Source organism: Molothrus aeneus, chromosome 1 (assembly GCF_037042795.1).
Source record: "Molothrus aeneus isolate 106 chromosome 1, BPBGC_Maene_1.0, whole genome shotgun sequence".
NCBI lineage: Eukaryota > Metazoa > Chordata > Aves > Passeriformes > Icteridae > Molothrus > Molothrus aeneus.
Window position 1 is genome coordinate 149545971 of NC_089646.1, and position 22141 is coordinate 149568111.

General features: G+C 39.4%; 1 protein-coding gene across 1 annotated transcript in view; it reads right to left on the reverse strand.

Moving 5' to 3' along the window:
- PTK2 (protein tyrosine kinase 2) overlaps positions 1 to 22141 on the reverse strand; it is a 190030-nt gene that overhangs the window by 136556 nt on the left and 31333 nt on the right. Inside the window, exon 3 of the mRNA XM_066566803.1 lies at positions 13264 to 13290. The gene's annotated coding sequence lies outside the window, so the exon portion shown is untranslated. The remainder of the gene's footprint in view (positions 1 to 13263; positions 13291 to 22141) is intronic.

Sequence of the window (22141 nt, forward strand, 5' to 3'; positions counted from 1 at the left end):
TTCCTAGTTAGTATCCAGAATTCCTCAAACATGCTGAACAGACACTGTAACTGCACTGTAATCTTCATTCATTTTCATTCCCTCAAGTTAGTTCTTTGTGTGAGTTTTTTCTAAATATTCTAATTATTCTTTGAGTATATGCATAATATTTTACACAAAATATAATCTACCCTAAGTTTCCTCTTAGCCAAAGTCAAACAAACATCATCTTTGTTCACAGGAACTACTGAAAAATGGTGCATTGTAATTAGAACAAATCCAAAATGACAACTCCTGACCTCTGCCTTACTCTAAACTCAGGTTTGCTAAGGCTGTTTTGGAAATCTGCCTTGGATTACCTGGTCTCTAAATCTATCACCCTTGCCCCCAAGGAACTCTTTCTGCTCCACCCACACCTCCTCTAGCTCAGTTTCCTCCTGAACACCCTTTGCCAAAGGGCACAGAGGACAACAGGGTGATGGGCTCCAGGACCTCCAAAGGTCTCTGCAGACTGAGAACCTCTGTCATCATTCTCCTGCCACCAGAGATGGTCTTTCTTATTTAACTCTGAGCATTCTGACAGCAGAACTGAAAGAAAAATGATATTTTACTTTAAGTGTCAAAATCCAAGCCCAGTTTTTCAACAGAAATGATTCAGCACATCTGAGAGGCAGCATCACCTCCATGAATTCATTTTAGACTTTGCAATATGAGCAAACCCTAATTCCATGCTCCAGACTACATTAGGCCATTTTTCTCCTGAAGAAGAAAGATAGAGAGCACTTAGATAAACTCATTCAAGAATATAAACCGCTGAGGATCTCTGCTTCAGACATTCTTTTGGCAAAAAGTCAGTCCAATACTGAATTTATTGTTACAGTTCTCCATTTGGTGAGCTTAATAGTAGGATAATCTTGGGTATTCCCAAAAAGTTCAGAGTTTTAAAACAACACTTTGTGACTCTCTGAACCATGGTCACCTGTTTAGCTTTATGATCTTCTGAGCTACATTTTATAACAGTAGTTGTCAGAATTCATTGGTTTTATTTTCAAATCTTAACCTATTGTAGTAGTGAGGTGGGGAGCAAGACAGATCAGGGTGTTGGGAGAGAGCAGGAGGAATTCATTGTTAATGAGGTTTCCCACACCTCCCCTTCCCAAGGGATCCTGTGATGCTGTGCAACAGAGCAGGCAGCAGTGCGGCCTCCCAGCCCCTGCTGTTAAGACAACAGATGTTAAAAGGGACACTAAGTTAACTTTAATTTTATTATTCCATAAATAAAGGCTAGCCATTTTTTAAACCCATATGGTTGTATTAGTTTTCAGGCATAAAAGTTGTAGCAGATTTCCCTGTGGGTGGACTAAGCTGCTCATCTTCTCCCACTTCCTTCCATTTATTTTTTGAAGACTGCTGTAGAGAAGGATAAAGTCAATGCCATGAAAGATGAAAAAGGTTTAAAATTACTCCTTCCTTAGGACACTGATTCAAAATCTCTGTTTCTTCTTGTTCTAGGCTATTTACAAAAAAATCCACCCAACAAAACCATTTCTACCCTCAGGACGTCTTTGAGAAGTTCATTCACTATTCCATTGCTTAAAGCTAAATCTACTTCATGGACACCTGGAGAGAAGAGGTGAAAAAAAAGAGAAAAAGTGAATCCTATACATGCTATTCTTTATTTTACTGCAAAATATAATTTGGTCTGTGACAGATTCACTGTGCTTATCAGTTTGCATTGGGTATCTTCAGCCTCCAATGTGGGGTGACTAGAGGAGTCCAGAGGCACTCTCCAAATGGTCACCAGAACTTTCCTTGACCTAACAAAACTTCCCATTTTTATGGCAAAAACCTTCCATTTATGAGGTAAACACAGTAGAAGGTATCTGAAGGGGAAGGAGCCCAGCCCTTTGATGCTGTTTAAAGGAATTGCATTTTGTGAGGATTACTTTTGCTCAGTGGAGGAGATTCAGGAGTGGATCAGTTGACCTTACAGATTCTTAAAATCCACCTTTATCAATTCAAGGGTAACCTAGAAATAATTAGCCACATCTTCTAAGAGGGATCTAGGAAAATAAAGTTGCTTCTGGGTCAGCAAATCTCTTCAGTGTCTTCTTGTGTCTGCTGCTTTCTCTCTCATCTATCTAAGAAGAAATTAAACAAAAAAGTAAGAAAGCTGAGCAGCCATGTAGGGCCACATGGTTATTTACCAGAAATGGTGTCACCTGGATGTGTCTTTCCTGTCCTGCTTCTCCTCCAGATGCCAAATACAAAGCTAAAACAACAGCTCATCAAAACTCTTTCAGTTGCAAGCATCTTTTTAGTTGAATCTGACTCCCAGTGTTACATAAACCACAGATATAACATCAGCAACTCCTCAGACTCCCAAGCTATTAAATGCAATTACAAACTGAGTAAAACAGTAATCCATGACCTCACAATAATGCAGTATTTTTCCATTTATGTATGAAAACACACTGGTGGAACAGTTCAAGGATGAGCATAGCAAAAATCCCTTATATATAAACAAACTCTTATAGGCTAAAACAAAGAGCTATTTAAGTTTAAAATTCCAGAGTCACAGAACAAAGCAACAAGACAGTGCTGATACCCTTCAAGTCTAAGAAAGCAGAAAATTAAAAATTAATTTTTAATTCTTACAGAACATCTTTTAAAAGTCTTGTAACACAAACATTAATGTACTTACTATATTACCAAGCAAATTCAGTGCCTGAGCTATCAAGCAAAGAAAAGCATATTTAAAAAAATAAGAAAATATTGTTAAACAGGCACAAATCCCCCTTCCTCTCTGTAACTAGCAAAATCTGGATTGAAAAATTCCAAAAAATAGTTTGATGCTTTTTTTAGGAGAACCTCTAGTAGAGGCCAGGTGTAACTGAGCCTCTAAGCCACACAAAATTCAATTCCTATTCACTTTAATCAAGTGAATCTTCCTATTTTGTACCAAGAAGGGATATTCACTTTTCAGGAACTTTCAGTTACATTGCTGCTTCATGAGACCAGCAATAAACTTCCAAGGATCAGCTCCTCAGGCAGTCATTTTATGCTGCTACAGGGAATAAAAGGTCATCCTCAGCTAACACAAAATCTTTTATTCAATGCAAAATCCACCACCTTAAATAGCCTCATTTGCTCCTCCAATTACACAAGACTGCACAGTTCTGCTGAACAAGTTCTGTTTACCTAGGAAAATGCCTGCAGAGTGGTGTCAAAGAGCTCAGAAACACAAGAACTTGTTGCTTCATCTTAAGAAAGGCATCCAGGAGCTCAGCACCAAATGCAGCTCAAGTTATGGAGCAGTTACAGGATGGAGCAGCATTCAGAGTGTCAAAGGCAGCACATAGCCACATATCCCCTCTCTGCATCCTTTCAGAGCTGGAAATTGATGAGTAGACCAATGCAACCTCTGCTCTGTAGCTCCAAACTCAGCTGAGCTTTAAGTGCAGTGAGCTTTACCCAGGGACTTGACAACTTCAGCACAAAAGGCTTTGATGAAGATGGAAACAGATGTGCAAGAATGCTGATATAAAAATGAAAATAGGCAAGGCCAAGATGTACAAAACCAACTGATACAGCTGGGAAAGATGTCTGGGCACAGCCCTTCTTCAGATCTGAAGAAGGGATGTTAAATAAGTATCCTATGTCTTCAGATGATAAACAAAAGATCAAAAAGCCAAAAAAACTCCTTTCTGATGGCAGCCTGAATGACCTACTTTACCAAACATCACAGGGCCAGCACTGTCAGCATGTAACAGCATCTGACAGGGCCAAGAGCTCATCTCTTGCACAGTTCTGAGCTGCAGAGCACAGCTTCCAAAAAACCTCTGGTACTGCTCTCCACAATCCCATTTGATGCATTTCAAGACTCAGCACTCAAGCTTTTAAGTGAACATGAGTCCAGGACAAAGAAATATCAGTGCCTGCATAAACAGAGGAAGAATATAAACCTTGTCCTGCCACACAGACACGAAGAAGAAATGTCATAAACTTAAACTGGGAGTAGGAGAGTTCAAGGACCCTGAAATAAATGCCTAATAAGATTTTTTAAATTGCAGAAAAAGATGTGAAACTGTCATCTTAATAGGTTAAATATCTTCAAGGAATGACTTAAGTCACGTTTGCCTTGGGGTAGGACAGAATTGTTTCACCCCTCAAGTTTTGAAATCATTAAACAAAGCCTGATCACTGTCCTTAAAATTTTTACTTAATACTCTACTTTTAGAAGTTCTATATAAAAATCTCAGTAATTATGTTATTGATGTTTCCAGCAGCTCAGTGGTAGTCACTACCTCTAACACCTCACTGGATCATTTGCCTCCCTCACCCTTCTCTATTGCAAAGCCTCAAATTTCAATAATACCTTTTACTCCACCTCTTGGAGGGCACGTAGATGACCAGGGAACAGTCAGCAGGAATTTCAGTGCTAATCATTAATTTTTTACTAGGACTAAAAGCCTTAGTAGCAGTCTAACCTTTCCTTAGTACCATAAAACTTCCTAAGTTGGAAGGGACCCACAATTTTCATCAAATCCAACTCCTGGCCCAGGACAGGAACCCAGACAATTCCCCCATGTGCCTGAGAGAGTTGTCCAAACACTCCTGGACTGTCAGGAATGGTGCTGTGACCATTTCCCTGGGAAATCTGTTCCAGTCCCCAGCCACCCTCTGGGTGAAGAACCTTTTCCTAATATCCAACTTAAACCTCCCCTGACACCGTTTCTGGCCATTCCCTCGGGTCCTGGTCACCACAGAGAAGAGATCTGTAGTGGAGATCAGAGATACTAATTCAGCTGCTCTTCAAATCCATGAAAATTGCTTCACTGAGACATCTGAAGACAATGTGAATCACAACATAGTCTATTAATCCTGGAAATACAGTTCCAGTATTTCTCTGTATTGAGCCTTTCACAAAAAGAGTTATCAAAGATAATTCTCCCCGATTGTCATGGAAGAAAAAAATCAAACCATGTGAAACCATTCCAGCAAGTCATCTGAATGGACAATAACTAGAAACTTCAAAGATCTTCTTAAAGGAATAATTAGTGCACAAAGATATAATCTGGAAAACATCTTTGCGCCCGAGTTAAACAATGTAAGAATTTCTTAAGAAGTTTCCCATCTATCTCAAGTGTAATTCCAGCCCACTAATGGAAGCACAGGCATTTAACAGCCCTCTTCTGTTATCCTGACCCTTCCTCAGAGTAAAGTCCTGAGGAAAAATGTACTTGCTACAAGAACAGACTTTGTTGTTGTTAAGTTTGACCCTTCTGTATGAAAACCTGAAGAACATCAGCTTTATACCTGACAAAAGAATTTTTGTAGTTTTTCATACTCAAATTAGTGGTCCCCAGAGAAAAGGCCTGCATGACACACCACAGCTATCATAAGGTGATGGGATATTTTCTTAAATATGTTCTTTTTTAAAAATTAAATTTAATATTTTCTTCTGAAAATAAAACAGGGAAGGGGGGGAAGCCATAGGTATCGATTTTTGTTCTTACTTCCTTTTCCCAGAGTTCGCTGTACAAACAAAGCCAGCACAAACAAGTTATGGGCTAAGGGCACAAGGAGAGGGTTCAAACTATACATTAAGGATGTAAAAATAAACGAAAGGAAAGATCATATAATCCTTTATTTATGGTCATTTTAGGCGTAACTTACAACAAAACACTTGATTAAAGTTCACCATGCAATGTTTTTCCTCTTGGTTCACTGTAGTCAGTGATGTTCCTCTTCAAACAAGCTCGTGTGTATTTTGGGAGAAGATCCCAAGCCACTCCCAGCCCAGGTCTTGCAGAACAAAACACACACTAATAACTAACATTTTGTATAAGCCAACTACACAAGATCCAGCTTGATACTGAGATTCTTTCTTTCAGTCACACTGTTATCCCCACCCTTCCTTTACTCCATAGCTGTTGCTGTGAAGACCCTGGGTAGTAACACACTCCAACACTACAGCAAGGGGTTACAGAAATTCACAGAAGCTGCACTTTCTGTGGAACAGTTGTATAAAAACAGTCAATGCATTGTGAGCATCAGCAGAACAGACTGAAGAACACATAGTTAGGAACCATGATTTTTGGACTCTTCAGTTTGCCACATTTCATCTTCTCCTTAAGTAATTCTGCACCAGAACAAGACAGTTTGAGTGACTGTCACTGAAGGTTCTGTGCTGTAAAGGAGCAGCAGAAGCTCATTCCCAATATCCTGATGCCCTGATTATAACTACTCTCCATGTGCCAGGCTGGCTCTGTTCTTGGATTTGTTTTTTCTCCTGTAAAAAAGGTTGATGAATTCTCCGATTACTCTTAGCAGATACACATTCTCCACCTTGCCTATACAAAAACTTTTACAAACCAAAAAAACCTGCTATGACAAAAGTAAAAAACAATCCTGAAACCCCTAACCACTTATCAAAAACCCTTAAAAAATCTTTTTTAAATGTGCAACTATTCAATGTCCCATTTCTGTAACTTTGAAAGAGTCTAGACAAAATTTTAATTCAGCTGTCCAAGTGCATCATTAGAATAACCTTTGCCAACATCCCCCCAGCTGTTTCTGCACAACCACCAGCAGCCAGTTTGCCAGCAGGAACATCCATGTGGCTGCACAGAGTGCAAAGAACTCTTCTTACTGTGAACTGCCAGGTCCTGCATATCTGCTTTAATGGCACAGGACCCACAAGGAACCACTTTTGCTCTGTATTCCTTTGCCACCAAAACAGGTAAACATCTTCTCAGAGTACATAAGCATCCTGTTCCAAGCAAAACATTACTACAAGTTATTTATTTTTTGACAGCATGTAGTACAGAGCTCGAAGTTCCTCTGCAATTCCTCTGATATTGTACCAACAAAAATCTGTAGTTCACATTCAATAGTTTCTGTCCAAGGTGTCCCTTCCTCCCCACAAAAAAATAAACCCCCAAGAATTTTCAATGTTTTCTTCTTTTATATTTTGTCCAAAAGCTCTGTAACTTGCCTTTTTTTTCTCTTCTTTTTTTTTTTTAAGAAGAATGCCAACTGTTAGTATGTTTAAAATAAAGCACTGAATGATCCCCACTCCTTGCACCCTTAACTACACAGGACAAATTCAGAAATTCACCACCTCTCAGATGGAAGATTGACAAATCTCTCCCTGGTAAACCTGGCTGAGGACTGTCACCAGGTGCCCACATGACAATGAGGCTCAAGTTTCTTGTCCATCCTCAGCGAGAAAATAAATATTATCTTATTATTTCTAAAACAAACTTGCCAAACTAGGAATAAAATCACATTCACTATCTTAAAAATGAAGAGTATTTGCAGCTGACTTCATTCAAAGCTGAACTGCATAACTGTTATTCAGGATATTTCAGGTTATCCAGGGTGGAGCAGTCACGCTATTTTCTACCACTTGCAAAAGAACAATTTTCCCTAGGAAAACCATCCATATCCCTCCAAACAGCATAATTCCTAAAGATGTCATTTGAAATATCAATTTCTAAGGAAGCAGATAAAAAATTCCAATATGTTCTAAATGAGAAATTAATTAAAACAAAGAAAAATATCTTAGATATTCTACATTCAAGTGGTACATTTGCCTATGATGCACCCTTGATTGCTGGAATTCTTCTACTTTGAGGTGACTGCCCAGGAATAAGGCAAGAACAATCCTCACAGCAGTGTGGATGTCTCCAAAACCATGGGAGCCAGAACTACAGGAAATGATTGGGGAATGTGCTGAACTGCTGATTTTTTGTTTATTTTAAAGTGTCAGACTTTATTGATCCAGCTTGTTAAGATTCATAGGGACACAGGACAGAGGATCTGAAGGACCTTTCATGTCATCAAATCTTACTCCCTCCCTGCCTCCTTATGCAATCATGTCACAGTCCCATTAAGTGCCCAATATATCAAATTTCACTTTCTTTGAGCATAAAATCAGTCTAGAGCAGGTACCAGGGTTGCCACATCATTCCCAATAAACGTGGTTGATGTCTTGATTTTTAATACATACTCTCAATTCTCTATATTGAAACTTCTTTTCTTTTACCCCCTCTCCTCCTTTTTCCTCTATCCCTTTACACAACCCCAGAAAAACAATGTTCTGCAGCCAGGGCAAGTTTCTTAACTATAAATCATTTCACAGACTGCCCTGGCAAATGGGGGAGGATCCTGATAGCTGGAAGAAAGCAAATGGAACTTGAAGAGGGGAGGGTCTGGATGACTAAGGCTGGTCACCCTTACCTCCATCACTGACAAAGTGAAGGAAGTAACAACACTGGAAGCCACTTCTAAACAAATGAGGACAATGAGGTGATTAGAAATAGCCACCAAGGATTTATGAAAGGGAAAACATGCCTGATCAACCTAATGAACTTCTTTGATTAAAATACAAGCTTGAAGAAGATGTTGAGCTGTCATTTCTCTTAAGTTCAGCAACACTTTCAACACTGTCTCCCATGACAGCACCATAATACACAAACTGATGAAGTTATGGACTGAATAAATGGACAGAGAGATGGCCTGAAAACTGTCTGGACTGTCAGGTTCAAATTTCTAAAGGAAAAACACTACAATTTAGCTAACTTGCAGTTTCTACATGTGTTTAATATATCTCATCACCTCAGTATCAATACACAGGTCAGCCTCACTAATAAAAATGTTTTCCTTCCAAAATTTGCTGTTGCTCTTGCCCTGTGTGGACAACTAGCTATAAAATACAGATGGGAATGCAGGAAAGAGGGCAGTGTCAAAAGCACAGTCAGAATAAGCCAAGAAAGTTTCACTGGAAAGGTTGGAAAATACACAGATTCCATGTCAAGGTCTAAGCTGTCACCTCCCCAAGCCTTCACCACAAAAACACGAGACAATTGACAGTGGCAGTTTACAAAGGATAAATACATTGCTTTTCCTAGTATCAGAGGTATATAACAATGGGAAAATGCATTTTAGGAGGTATAGATGATTAACCTTTTAAAACTACTCAACAAAATTCTAAAATATGAAGATTCGGAAGAGAAACTTCTTGCAAGTGACATTTAAGCTTTGTCAGCAATAACCTCATCCAGCAGTAATAGCAGGGAATTTGGAAATCTAGCAATAACTCCTGCCTTGCTGGTAGTGAAAAGAATTCAAGCTACAGGCTATACCTGCATCAAAAGAAAAGTCCTCTCACATTTTCAGAGCTGTACAGGGCATGCAGGCAGATATTCTAACTTGACAGCACTAATATTTCATAAACTGTTTTCAGTTCCATACTCATCACACAAAATCATTACAGCCCAAGCCATTACAAATCTATGAAAACTAAGTTTACTGTTGCTTAAAACCAGAAATTTTAGTAAAGATTTGCAAAAAAATTTGCAAAGATTCCTAGAAAAAAGAAAAAAATCCTGATTTTCAAAGGCATTACTGAAAGTACAGCTTTTAGAGAAGAAGTACAGGTTTCCTTGTGCAATCCCTTCAGCACCATGCTAGGGATTCTAAAATGAGAGGAACTGTTTGGTCCTTAGCGCAGCTTGTATTTAATTCTTACTTAAAACTGAAGTGACAAATCAAAAAGCCACTATTTTGTACTTTTTTTACTTCTGCCTACACAGTTGGTTACCTTTTCCCCCCCTTTAGGCAGGGATATTAACAACAGTTCTCTGCTCATGCTACTGAGTTTATTCTCAGCTGCATGAATAATCGTTGCATAATTTATTACCCTCTGTAATACATGTGAACATTTATTTTAAGAATTCTGCATAACCTCAATTCTGTCAATTCTTGCCTACTGCAACTCTGGCAATACCTCAACTGATTTTTAATTTTCTGTCTTTTAACATCATAGGAAGAACCCAACCCTTTGGGGCTTTGGAAATTCTGGTTGCTGTATTTAAGTTCATCGCCCAGGCAGGTGTAGGTTTAGGGTAAGGAGGATCTTTTGCACAGCACAACATTAAACACCCCATCCCCTGCCCAGTGGGTAAGAGGAGGGGGAAGCAGGAGGTTGTTCAAGGCTGTGGAAAGTGCCAGGAGATCAATCTGGTTTCCTTAAGTGGATCATGAGCAGGCCCTGTGTAAGCAGCAAGGCCAAACACACCAAGAGACTGAATGACGACATGCTTTAATTCAGAAACATCTTTAGGTTGAGCTGAAATTGTGTAACTTTTTCTTTTTTTTTTTGGTCCTAAATGAGGACTTGGAAGTAAAAATAGTTATGAAACCATTTAATATTTCAAGATAACAATGACAGTGTGCAAACGGTGCTTACCTAAATTGTACATTATACAGCAAAAAGCGAACACAAACCCATCAGACTTAAAATGTGCTGCATATCTGAAATAAGACCTAAGCAAAAGATGTGTATTTCCTATTAATTTTTTGATACTTTATGTTCAGAGCCAGCAGGATTTTATTTGACTCACCAGATATTATCTGGAGGAGTCTTTGAGAATAAACAACTGTACCTGAGATTCAATTTTGGCATAATATTTTATTGACTTTTAAACCAAAAATCCAGTATATGTTTGTTTCTTATATTTGTCTTTATTTTCCTCTAGTTCTTTGATACAGTTTCTTGCTTCCTTACTATTTCTTCATTCTCGTAATAAAGACATATTTGCACTGCAGGATCAGGAACAAAGGACCAGCTCCTAGGAAAAGTCACCTACATCACACAGATGCTAGAGCTGTTTTAAATTCAGAGTGAGACAAAATCCAGGAGGGATTGCTTTTAATCCCAACAGAGTGTCAACAGAGAAAGTTTAACTGCATTTACCAGAGGAAACCAGACTTTCATGCCCCCAGGCATGCTGTGAACACACTTGTGTTGCAAGAGAACTTCATTTATAGACAGAAGAACTGTGTGCTCTACCCACCTTCAAAATTACAGCATTTTAACAAATTGTTCTCCAAACCCCTCCTGGTTGACATTCCAGAAATTCTCTATGCTCATCTCCATAGCCTCAATTACAAGGCAGTAAAAACCCAAGTTACCCGTGAACTTCAAAGCAGTGAGAGAGATTAATTCAGGATAACTCTCCTGAGTAATGATTTAACCAACGACCTCATCAACTAATGCATTCTCCTGCACAGAAACAATCCTTCCTTACAAGATTTCACTATGAAATAAGTGTTCTGGATGACCTTGATATACCACTGCCTATATCAAATTTATGGTTAATCCAACCTCAAACAAGACACTACAATAAAGGCACCACCTGAAGTAGTCTCCTTACTGCAAAATCTTCAAACACTGCAAAGTCCCACCCCCCTCAGCATATTAGGATGAAAATTTAGAGCACTAAAACCAGGTGGCAAAAGTGAGAACATTTCTAGTGACATCTATTGTCCACTGCTGAAAGTGGCACTCAGGAGAAAAAAGTTTTTTAAAACTCTAAATAAGAACATACCATTATTTATTGCAAAGACGAGTTTTGATGATTTAAACTTCCCATATGAATGCAGAACCTTATCTTTATACAATTATATTATACTTCTTATCCAGGCTGCTCTTCCAATTTATCAAATTTCTTTTGAATTTTAATCACATCATCCAGTGTGCTCGTAACTCTTTTTGTGTTGGTGTTACTGGCAAATAAAGACAAATCAAGTCCATTTTCATGGTCATTAATAAAATTACTGTAATACCACAGGACAATACAGACCTCTGTGAGACTCCAGCCTCCCCTTCTGACAATATTTTAAGCATGTTTTAAAAACAAGTTTCCTTAATTCCCTTACCAGGAGGTGCTGCCAAATCTCTGCTACAGGTAAGCCATGGTGTGTAGTTTTTACATCCTCTCTAAAGTCCTCTTGCCATGCCATGGGAAAAGCTCATCCTTTGAAAATCCTGGGAAAACTTCTGCCCTCTATCAGTACTTGCAAGACACAGTTAAGGAGTACAATTAGGACACTCCCACACACAGACTCAAATTGAAAAGAATAATCTCATTGTGACTCAGATTCACACCAGCCAAACTCTTCAAGTACCAAATATAAACTCAGAAAAAGTTCTATCACACATCCTTGTCCTTGAAGCTGCAGTAAAAAAGTCCTAATAATCCTTTATTTTCCTGTCAGCCTGACCTAAACACCAGGTATTTATTTTTCCAATATTTTCCATAACTGCCTGGTTAACAACCACTCTCAGCATTCAAAATAATTTTAAAGATGTCATCCTTAAAAGAAGACTTCCACATTTAGACTTCTCTTCACTGCTTCAAGAAAACATGATTTTTTTTGCAGAAGAGCTGCTCTGAAGTTCTTGTGGAAAAGACTAGAAAATATCAGCTATCAAGCTTTTAACTGAAATTACCATTTGATTCCAACAGGAAAGCACAGCTACCTTCACAGCAGGTGTTAATATCAGCAAGAACAAAAGAAAGAATGAATACATAACCAGAATCATCAAGGCAGAGGGCAAGGATAAAAAGCAGCAGGCCTAAACAGCAAATATCCAATCCCTTGATCAATCAGGAGTAAAAGTGCACTTCAGTCAGGATTCCAGAATTCACATTACAAACAGGGAATAGATGGACAAATTCCACCTGCCATAGATCAGGAGAAATCCTCACTCTGAGCTCTGCATCACCACTCCAGCCCCCAGCACAAATGAACGCATGAATTTTAAAAGTTTGTTAAAGGCCAAATGTAACAAACAATAAACAAAAAATGCTATTTAAAAAAAATCAGATCAGTGGGGTTGGGTTTTTGGTGGGGTCCATGTTTTTGGGGGGTTTTGTTGTCTATTTTTAGGTTTAAGGTTTTGTTTTGTATTTTTTTTAATTTTCAAACACCACGGATAGAAGAGTCCAATAGAGCAGCTCAGCCACAAGTCACCTGTGTCACCAAGTGACCACTGTGTCACCTTCCCCACTATGACCTGGGGAAATTCCTTCCCCCCATAAACCCCCAAGCCCATTTCCCTGCACTGTGCCCCTCTGAACCACCACTAAAACCATTTGTGGCTGCTCCTAATCTGCTCCCCTGCCAGCTGGATCCCACGTTCTGCTGAGTTGCTTTAAGCATTAACTATCTCACACACATATTTAACAACTGCCTATAAATACACCTCAGCTACCTCCTCCCCTTGTCAAAATACACCATTTAAATGGAAAAAAATCTCTATCTCAACAGGTTTTGTTTTGACCCCAGATCCCTACATGACTAAGTACCATGACAGTGCCACTAAGAACCAATAAGCTGATTAAAAAAAAGCATGACTGTATTGTAAGCAAGCCCTTAAAAGCTGCCTGCTGTCATATCAAGACATAACTGGAAAAAAAGAGAACTTACCTGCTGGCAAGGGAAGTCTTGAAATATCTGTAAGAATAAAGAAATACATTTAGAAACAGAAGAGAAAATAGCTCTACAACTGCAATGACCTCATAATTCTTCTGCAAGGCCATACTTGTTTAATAAAGCACATTATCTGAAGCAATTTGCTGGCTGCTATGAATGCCACATGCAAATCAAAAGCATTTTCCTTGTCTCACCCTGTTCATTAACAGGATTTTGCTTTGCTCACCTAACTGAAGGACAAAGATTATACTGAAGGCAATGAGTGTAATTACTGCAGCAGAATACAGGTCACTACACACAAATGAAGTGTTACATACAAAATTCACCATCACTTACAGAACTTCAGAGCTCAAAGTGTCAGGGATAGTCTTTGCAAATGAAGAGGATTCTATAGAATGTTTTCTTTATTCTTAAATCTTTAGAGAAGAAGTAGTCAAGTTTCCAAGCAGATAAGCACAGAACACAAGAAATAATAATAAAAGAAAGGACACTGATTTTTGTCACCAAGGCACATTAGACACAGTTGCTGAACCTTTTTATAGTAAATGCTAAGGCTGTCTTGAGCTGCAAACAATGACCAGTGTCTCAGAGTCTAAATAGAACATATAAAAATTATACACTAAAAAAATAGCCATCATATTAAACTGTAAGTCATTATATTGCTCCTGCCTGCTTTTCTATTGTCATCTCAGTACACATCATCATGACTGGGACCTGAGGTGCCCATCAGAGCTCAGAACAGAAACTAGAACCCACAAAGAACTAGAAAGAAGGAATTCCTCAAGTCTGTAAGGACATGGACTGGGGACACACATCACAGGGTTAATGAAAACTGAAATAAATACAAGGAGGGGCGGTGAGAAAGGGCAAACAGTAAAATAAATGAGAGAAAAACTGAACTAAACCGAAGGAAAAGGTCTGCACAGTTATTTGGTTAAAGGAAACAGCAAAGCTGAATAATAAATTGTCACACTAGGTACAAAATCCACATGGAAACTGAACTTTAACCACAGGTGTAGCAGCTGAAACAGATGCAGAGATTATAGGGGCAGATGGTCACTGCTCTGCTACCTATTAGAAGAAATAATGAGGCTTAATAAATTTATTAGCCCTGCTTTCACCAACAGATTGTTACAATTCATGTCTGTGGCCAGAAAACATGATGAAACTTGAATAACAAAGAGAATTACACCTAAAATTTAAAGGCAGCCCACAAAAAATTTTAAAAATTAACTGCACTACTCTGAGGAGATGATGAAACAGCAACACAGAAAGTTGAAACGCACCTAAAGTGGGAAATCAAAAGCAAACAGGACACCACAAAAAACCCCAGAGGAAATACTGAATGCCTTAGTCTGGTAGAATTTATACAATTATAATTTTATACAATTTTTATAAAGATAGTAAATAGCATTTAAAAGATGCTCATCATGCTGGCTGCTCAGGAACAAAAGCATCTTACATGTAAGATGTGCCTTGAGACAGGTGATGCAGCCAAGGAGACACAGGAACTGCAGGAAGCAAAAAACCCAACAGCCCCTGCACAGAATCCACATCAGCACATATGGAATGGAGCTTTCATCCAGCAGAAAGAGATTTGCAGGGACAATTAATTTGGAAAGTTACATGAAGATAAATGTTGCATCATTTTTTGTTTGTGTATGCTTAATTGTTTCCATGCTTTTCTTTTTATGAAGTCACAGACAAGTTCCTTGCCACCAGGCTATACAATACAACTGCAGCCACATGAGTAAAGCATTTAAAACTGTGGATTAGAAAATACCGGTTTTGATTTAAATTTTTCTACAGTGACAGAAACATATGTTTAAATTCCATTTTTAATTAACAACTATTGAAATATTTAAGTACTACAAACACTTTAAAATGCATTAAAACCTTTTAATTTTTGTGTAGTGGGGATGTTTTATCACAGCATTTATTACTTTTGAAGCAGACTCTTTGGTTAAATGTGCCTACACAACAGATGTCATGAAAATAATGACAAACATAACCCCCAGAAAAATATGTTATTACTGTTATTATATACACACAGGCAGAAAACAATCACTTACATCTCAGAATTTAAACAGGGAAAAGCTCTGCAGCTAAGACACACACACAGATTTTCAACTTCAAGAAGACCTGATCATATCCCAGCGTTTGTCCCTAACACCTGAGCTGCTGTTTTCACTGTCACCTCTCCTGCCAGCACTCACACAGATCCTGTTACTGCACCAGGGCCTTCCCAAATGGGCACTGACACCATCAGCACTGCTGCTATATTTAAGTCAAACCCTCTGAAGATTTCTTACTTCCATGTTCCACTGCAAATTAGTCCCACAAGTGCATTAACTGAAGAGATGCTGCACCCCTGGGACAAGTTTACTGAACAGCTTCCTGCAACTGCACCTTCTTCTGTTACAGTGTAGTGCCAGAGACTGATTTCTGCCATTAACTGACATACATTAGATCTAAAAACAAGCTGGACAGAAGAAATTGAAGCCTGAGGGTTCTATCAGTGTACTCAAAAGTGCATATGTGCACTTAGCAGGTTACTTGTGTGGCATTACCTAATTATTTCCATTAAGCACAAAGTCTCTACAGGCTGATGTATCTTAATTTTAGCAAACACCAGCCACTACAGAAATGTCAACTCATAAATGAAATAAATATTTCACAATTCCAAAGATAACAGTAACAATTCCACTCCTTTGTGTATCCAGACACCAAAACAATAAGTGAAATAAATGCTCATTGCCTTCAGGTGTTCCTGTAAGTGTGGAGTCACTTTAGGAACTTCCTCATCATTGAGTTTGCCCCATCTCTCCAGCTCACTCTCATATTTTCTGGCTTGAAACCTCTTAGTTTTATTTGCAAATACAGTTTTTCATTTAAAATCTAACCCTGAAAAAAGATGAGTGGATTTTGGCCACACTTTACAAAGTTCATTCACAGAGAGGTAAACAGAGTACACAGAGGTAAACAGGTAGCCACTCATTCCAGGTAGTTTTTACAAACTTGCCTCCCCTTTCTGAAGGGCGCTACAGCATTTCAATCTCTAGAGAGGAGAAATTCAACCAGTGCTGAGATTTGAAGAGGAAAAACCCCAAAGTTAGGGTTTTAATCTGGTTTGGGACTAAAATGAGAGGCTTGAGAGCATTTTGGGAATCCTTCCTGTTGGGAAGGATTCCCTCACATCAGGGAGGCCTGGACTGACTTTTCTCCTACAACTCAGTTCCTGAGTGCTTGGAGTGCTGTCACACAAACCACATTTACAGCAGCTGTACAACAGGAACCAATCTTACTTTTTTATCTGCTCCAAAGTAGTTCTTCAAAGTGAAATCTAAAATGAATCATATTTCAAGTGCTGCTGCTCCTACTGATCCTTTCAAGGGATCATTCATGTTCTGCATTTATATTCTTAAGTATCTCTCTGTGCTCCTTGGCAGGGAGCAAACTGCCAGCTTTAACAGGCAGAAAGAAAAATTACTTTCACATCATATTCTTTATCATACCCAAACTTGTACATACTTTGTAAAAGCTAATCAGTTCTCAGAGAAAACTGATTTTATCCCATGTAGATATTGGGAGGATAGAGCAGATGGCCTCAAGAGCTCCTTTCCAAGCAAGGTTTTTGTAATATTGGACACAGATGATTGTAGCAGATCAGGAAGAAGATGAAATTACATTAGAGGTGCTACAAAATAAGAAAGTTCCTCAGCCAAAGAAAACTTGCCAAATAAACCAGTTATGTACTTTAATTCATTAAGGAACAGAAAGGAAAGGATTTTAAAGAAAAAATACTATTATTGCTTCTGTATGCACTGAGATGGCTTTGGGCACTACAGTCCCCAAACAGGCTTTGTGGATCCCAGCACCAATAGTTTTTTCTGATTTATGGATGCCCTGAGGACCAGATCTCTCTACCACTGTATTTGCTTTTATAAAACTGCATTTTACATTGCAGAGTTTGGATGAATGCTTTCTTAAAAATGGAGCTGCAACTTTAAATCTTCCTTCCAAGAGTAACATCTAATCATCAAAAACAGGAATGTTCTGTGAGCTTCCTATTCCTGCCTCAAGGTAAAACCAGAATATGGCTCAGTGCACAACTTCAGACTCTGCCCCATCTGCAGCACTGATCTCTTTCCAGAGCTGTGGTAAGCAGCAGACCACAAGAAATTTAGTCCTGTTCTCCTGCAGCAGGAGCTGGCTGACTCCAGCCTAACAGCATTCCCTTGAAATTAATTCAGATCTTCAATTCACAAACCAATCTCTCTTTCCAGGGAAAAGTGAAGGCTTGCAGCACACAAGGAACCACAGACCACAGTCTCCAAGAAGCCAAGCAGCACATGTCACTGGATAACAATCCTTGCAACTAGAGGAGGAATATCACAGACTCAACATAAAATGCCATTTTCCTATTAAGCCCCGGTACCAAAATAATTTAGGAATCCAGATGCATATTCAGCTTTTAGCCTTTGTGTGGCTGGTCCTGAAGGATGCTGTCTTAGAAGTTGGATCCAACCACCTGGAAGTCTCCTTTCCTATATTCTCTGGCAGGTTTAAAAGGATGTTCCTCGGGTCTTTAATGAAATCGAGATCTCGTAATCGATATAAAAATAGTTTTCTTTTTTTTTAAGAGCAAATAAGTAAACACAAAACACAAGTCATTGTTCAAGAAAAAAACCAAAGCTTTGTAAAATTACATTTGTTGAGAAACTCAAGGATTTATCCATGACCATCTGATCTACTGAACAAAGACCTTGAAGACACAATGAATTCATCCTGACAGCACACCTATTAAGGAAAAGCTATTAAAAAGTTTTACAGTATGATTAAAAGATTGAATAAACCACCAGTTGCAATGTTCCACATATGTATTTTTTCCCCTTCATGATTAAAAGTGCATCTCATTTGTAACCTACATCTAACCTACTTCTAATTTAGCAATGTGCAGGGCTGAATGCTAACTACTTTTTATTATATCATTTCACATTAAGGCAGTTTTTAGGGCAATTTACAATGCAACTCAATAAAATCTTTTCATTTATTAGCTATGTAGAATAAGAGGCAGAAGAGCCTCACTGTAAAGGACCATTTTTACTAAACATTTTATTATACTTGCAAGTCTTTGAATGCTCCAACTGTTTTGGTTTTCAGTACAGCCCCGTTTTGCAAACACCAATACCTGACACAGTATTCAAATGTCAATCCTAACAGCATTAAAACCACCATTTGCTTACTCAGATTAGAATTTTTCCCCCTATTGACATATTTGTTGCATTTGCCTTAGGCACAGCAGCAGCTGAATATCCAGCTTAGCTGCAAATCTTCATCTGTTACCCTGGGGAGAGATGGAGGGGGCACAGCTACAGGACAGGCACCTCCACCCACTAAACGTGGCAGCAATTCTTTTGTGCTTTAGCCAGATCAGAAGAAATTCAGCATACAAAACCACACATCTTGTGTTTACAGCCCTACTTCACAGGAGATCCACGTTGCACTGGAGTCCCTTATTATCTTGGTTTAAATCTTTGCTTCAGCTGTGAGTACCAGCAGTAATGATTTAATGCTCTCATTTCTGTCTGCTGAAAAGGTTAACGAGCAAGCAGCCGACAATGAACCGCTGTGACACCCTGCAACGTGCACAGCCTGTGCTGTGCCTTTGAGAAGTTCTCTTGAGCCACTCACTAGTTCCAAGGCAAGCTGCTGCCTCTGAAACACAAAAGCCACACAAAATTTAGCAAGGAAAAATGAGAGAACCAACTGAAATACTGCACAGAACATGAAGGGTTTTCTCAAATTAAGTGTTTGGTTGATAAAACAGGTACAAGGCAATCTATGGTGTGATGATCACCACATCTCACATACCTCAAGTGCCTTTAAATATGCAAAAGCTTTGTGGTGTTACACCAGTACAAGCAGCAGCTGATTGATCCCATACCTCGAGAACACCTTCAGTTCATATCTGCTTCCATAATTTCTCCATTTCTTGGCAGTTTACTGTCACATTCCTCTCACTACCCCATTCTTCTACACCTGCTTTCCTCTTCCTATTTGAAAACCAAATCGGTATTGAGTCTCCTTAGCTTACAGCATCTACACCAAAAAATCATTAAACAGTTTCAAATCTCAATTTCCCCTCTCCTACTGATACTTCTCCAAAATCACTCTGCTTATGCTTCTTAAATACTAGTTTTTGAAATTGAAAAAATACAAACCCTGATTAAGACCATCAGAATAATCCACCTGTGTTTTCCTCCATCTCAGCTGAACTCTACCCTGAACTCTGTATGCACCTAGACACTTCAAATTCATTTACACCACATCACTGAGCATGACCACCGAGTTATCAATGCAGCCACCAGGAGCCAAATTTTCAACCAGGCACACTGAACAGTGAGATATTAAATGAAAAGGTTCTGGTGGAAGTTACATTTAAGGAGATTAAGAAGAGCAAGAGAAATCATTCAGTCATTACTCAGGGCAGGTGGGATCAATCTCATTACATACTGAGTTACAGAACATGCAGTATCTAAGCAACTCAGATAAAGAATTTAGTCTCAGTATCTACACAAGTACTATATGCACCTTTTGCCTATGGGGAAGAGATATTTGGATAAAGAAGAGGATGGAGTAGTTCCCCAATAATTGGTTTTATTCAGCATCACAAAATGGGTAAGTGAACTCTGCAAGTCTGCAGGTCATATTAAGCTCTCATGGGTCAGCAAAAGTCATAGCAATGGGGGGAAAAAAACCAACAAGGATTTCACAAAATTAAGCAAGTTGCTAAGACAGCAGCTGCACTTGAACACAGGGCTGTGATGTAATGCATCTGGGGAAAAACTTCTGAGCAAGACCTCCTTAACCAAGTAACACTTGCACTTTCTCCAGTTCCAACTGTGGGAGGAAGGCTGAGTCACTGTTTTCTCTGAAATCATCAGCTCCAACTGGAGTAGCTGGCCAAAGGCAATAAAACATTATGTCTCATTAGGAAGGGCACTGAAAACATGGCATTTAAACCTATTACTGTGCAAAATAAAAAAGCATCAACATGTTGTGTCCAGTTCTGGTGTCTGCACCAGGAGGCAGAGATGTCTAGAGCTGGGCAGCTGAAGGGATTGAGGGATGGAGCAGCTGCCAAGGAAGGCCAAATTACCAAATCTGGGCCCCCTTCAGCAGGGAGGACGTGAGGCTCAGGGTGAACGTGATCACACAACAAGTGGAGGGGGTGGGGGAAGAAGTGAGGAAAAAACCAGAAGAACAAAAAGCAAATCAATGCAGCACCACAATTCAACAAATCCTGCCAGTCTGAGCATTAGGGAGCATTTGAGGAAATTACTGGAGATTAGGTTCAAACCAGTAAGAGTGCCTTCCCCACAGCAGGCACTGAGCTCCTTGCAATTCCTGCAATAGGAAAGTGTGCAGAGAGGTGCCACCAGCCACTGGGCCAGGTATGCAAACTCCATGTAAACAGCATTTTCTGCTGCCATCGAGGGCCAGTGCTGGGCTGGGCAGCCCTGGGTCTCATTTAGCAGCACCTCCTCCATCAGCAGCACTGTGGCCAGTGATTGTCCCCCTGTGCTGGGCACTGGGGAGGCCACACCTCAAATCCTGTGCTCAGACTTGGGCCTTTCATGACAAGACAGACACTGAGGGGCTGGAGCATGTCCAGAGAAGGGAGTGAGCTTGAGCACAAGTCTGATAAGGAGCAGCTGAGGGAGCTGTGGGGCTCAGCCTGGAGAAAAGGAGGCTCAGAGGGAATCTTCTCTCTCTCTACAACTCCCAGACAGAAGGTTGGAGGCAGGTGGGGGTCAGTCTCTCCCAGTAACAAACAATAGGACAAGGGGAAATGGCCTCAAGCTGTGTCAGGGGAGGTTTAGCCTGGTTAGGAAAAACTCTTTTACAAAAAGGGCAGTTAAACACTGGAAGAGGCTGCTGGGACATGGTTGAATGGTGGCCTTGGCACTGCTGGGTTAACAGCTGGAACTACCCATTTTAAAGGTCTTTTCACAGTAAAATGATTTTGTGATTCTCATGGTCTTAAACTCCCTGTCATGGCTGTGTGAAGTCATGAGTTTAAACATCACCTATAAGAACACCTACTCAATCAAAAGTACTGTTCTAAGAATGTCAGCCACACTACAGGAATATTCTTATCTTTTAATGGTTTATCACAAAAGGAGACGTGTTTAAGCAAGCCCAGGAAACTTTAAAAGCATTTAAGATGTTTAAGGAGGGACATGTGTGTGCTGGCAGTAGTTCAGATTTATCAGGAATATCTCCAGCACTGTGATCTGTGATCACATAATCCTGATGGAAATATTGTGACATTTTATCAACCTAACAATTCAGGCCCTCACGCAGGCTTAGGGAAAGCAGTAGACATGTATTCTATACGTGTGTAGCTACCCCCTATTTGTACTACAGAGTGCTTGTTCTTCCAAGTGATAGCTTTAGTGGATGTTTTCCTTTCAAGAAACATTGTCTTGACATTGCTTGCTATGATTGAAGCTCCCTTGTCATTTTCCATGAAGGACTTGTGACACACAATGTGCCACCACAAGTCACCCACGTCTTCAAAAGGTGACAGGATTGTGTAGTTCCTGCACTGAAATACAAATTAGCTCTACATGTCAGTGAAGGCTGGTTTGTGCTTTGGTATGATAGGAACTTAGCACAGAGCATGGAGGTGTTCCAGAATGTAAAATAAATGTGATTCCAGGTACAGAAATGAGCTGTGCCAAGGGCACAACCAGAAGGGGAAAGAATGAGGAGGAATTACTTCAGGAAAAATATTCAAAAGCTCAAAACAGAGCTGTACATCCCAGACCACTATGTAAGAGAAAACTGTTTTCTTGAGTGTTTT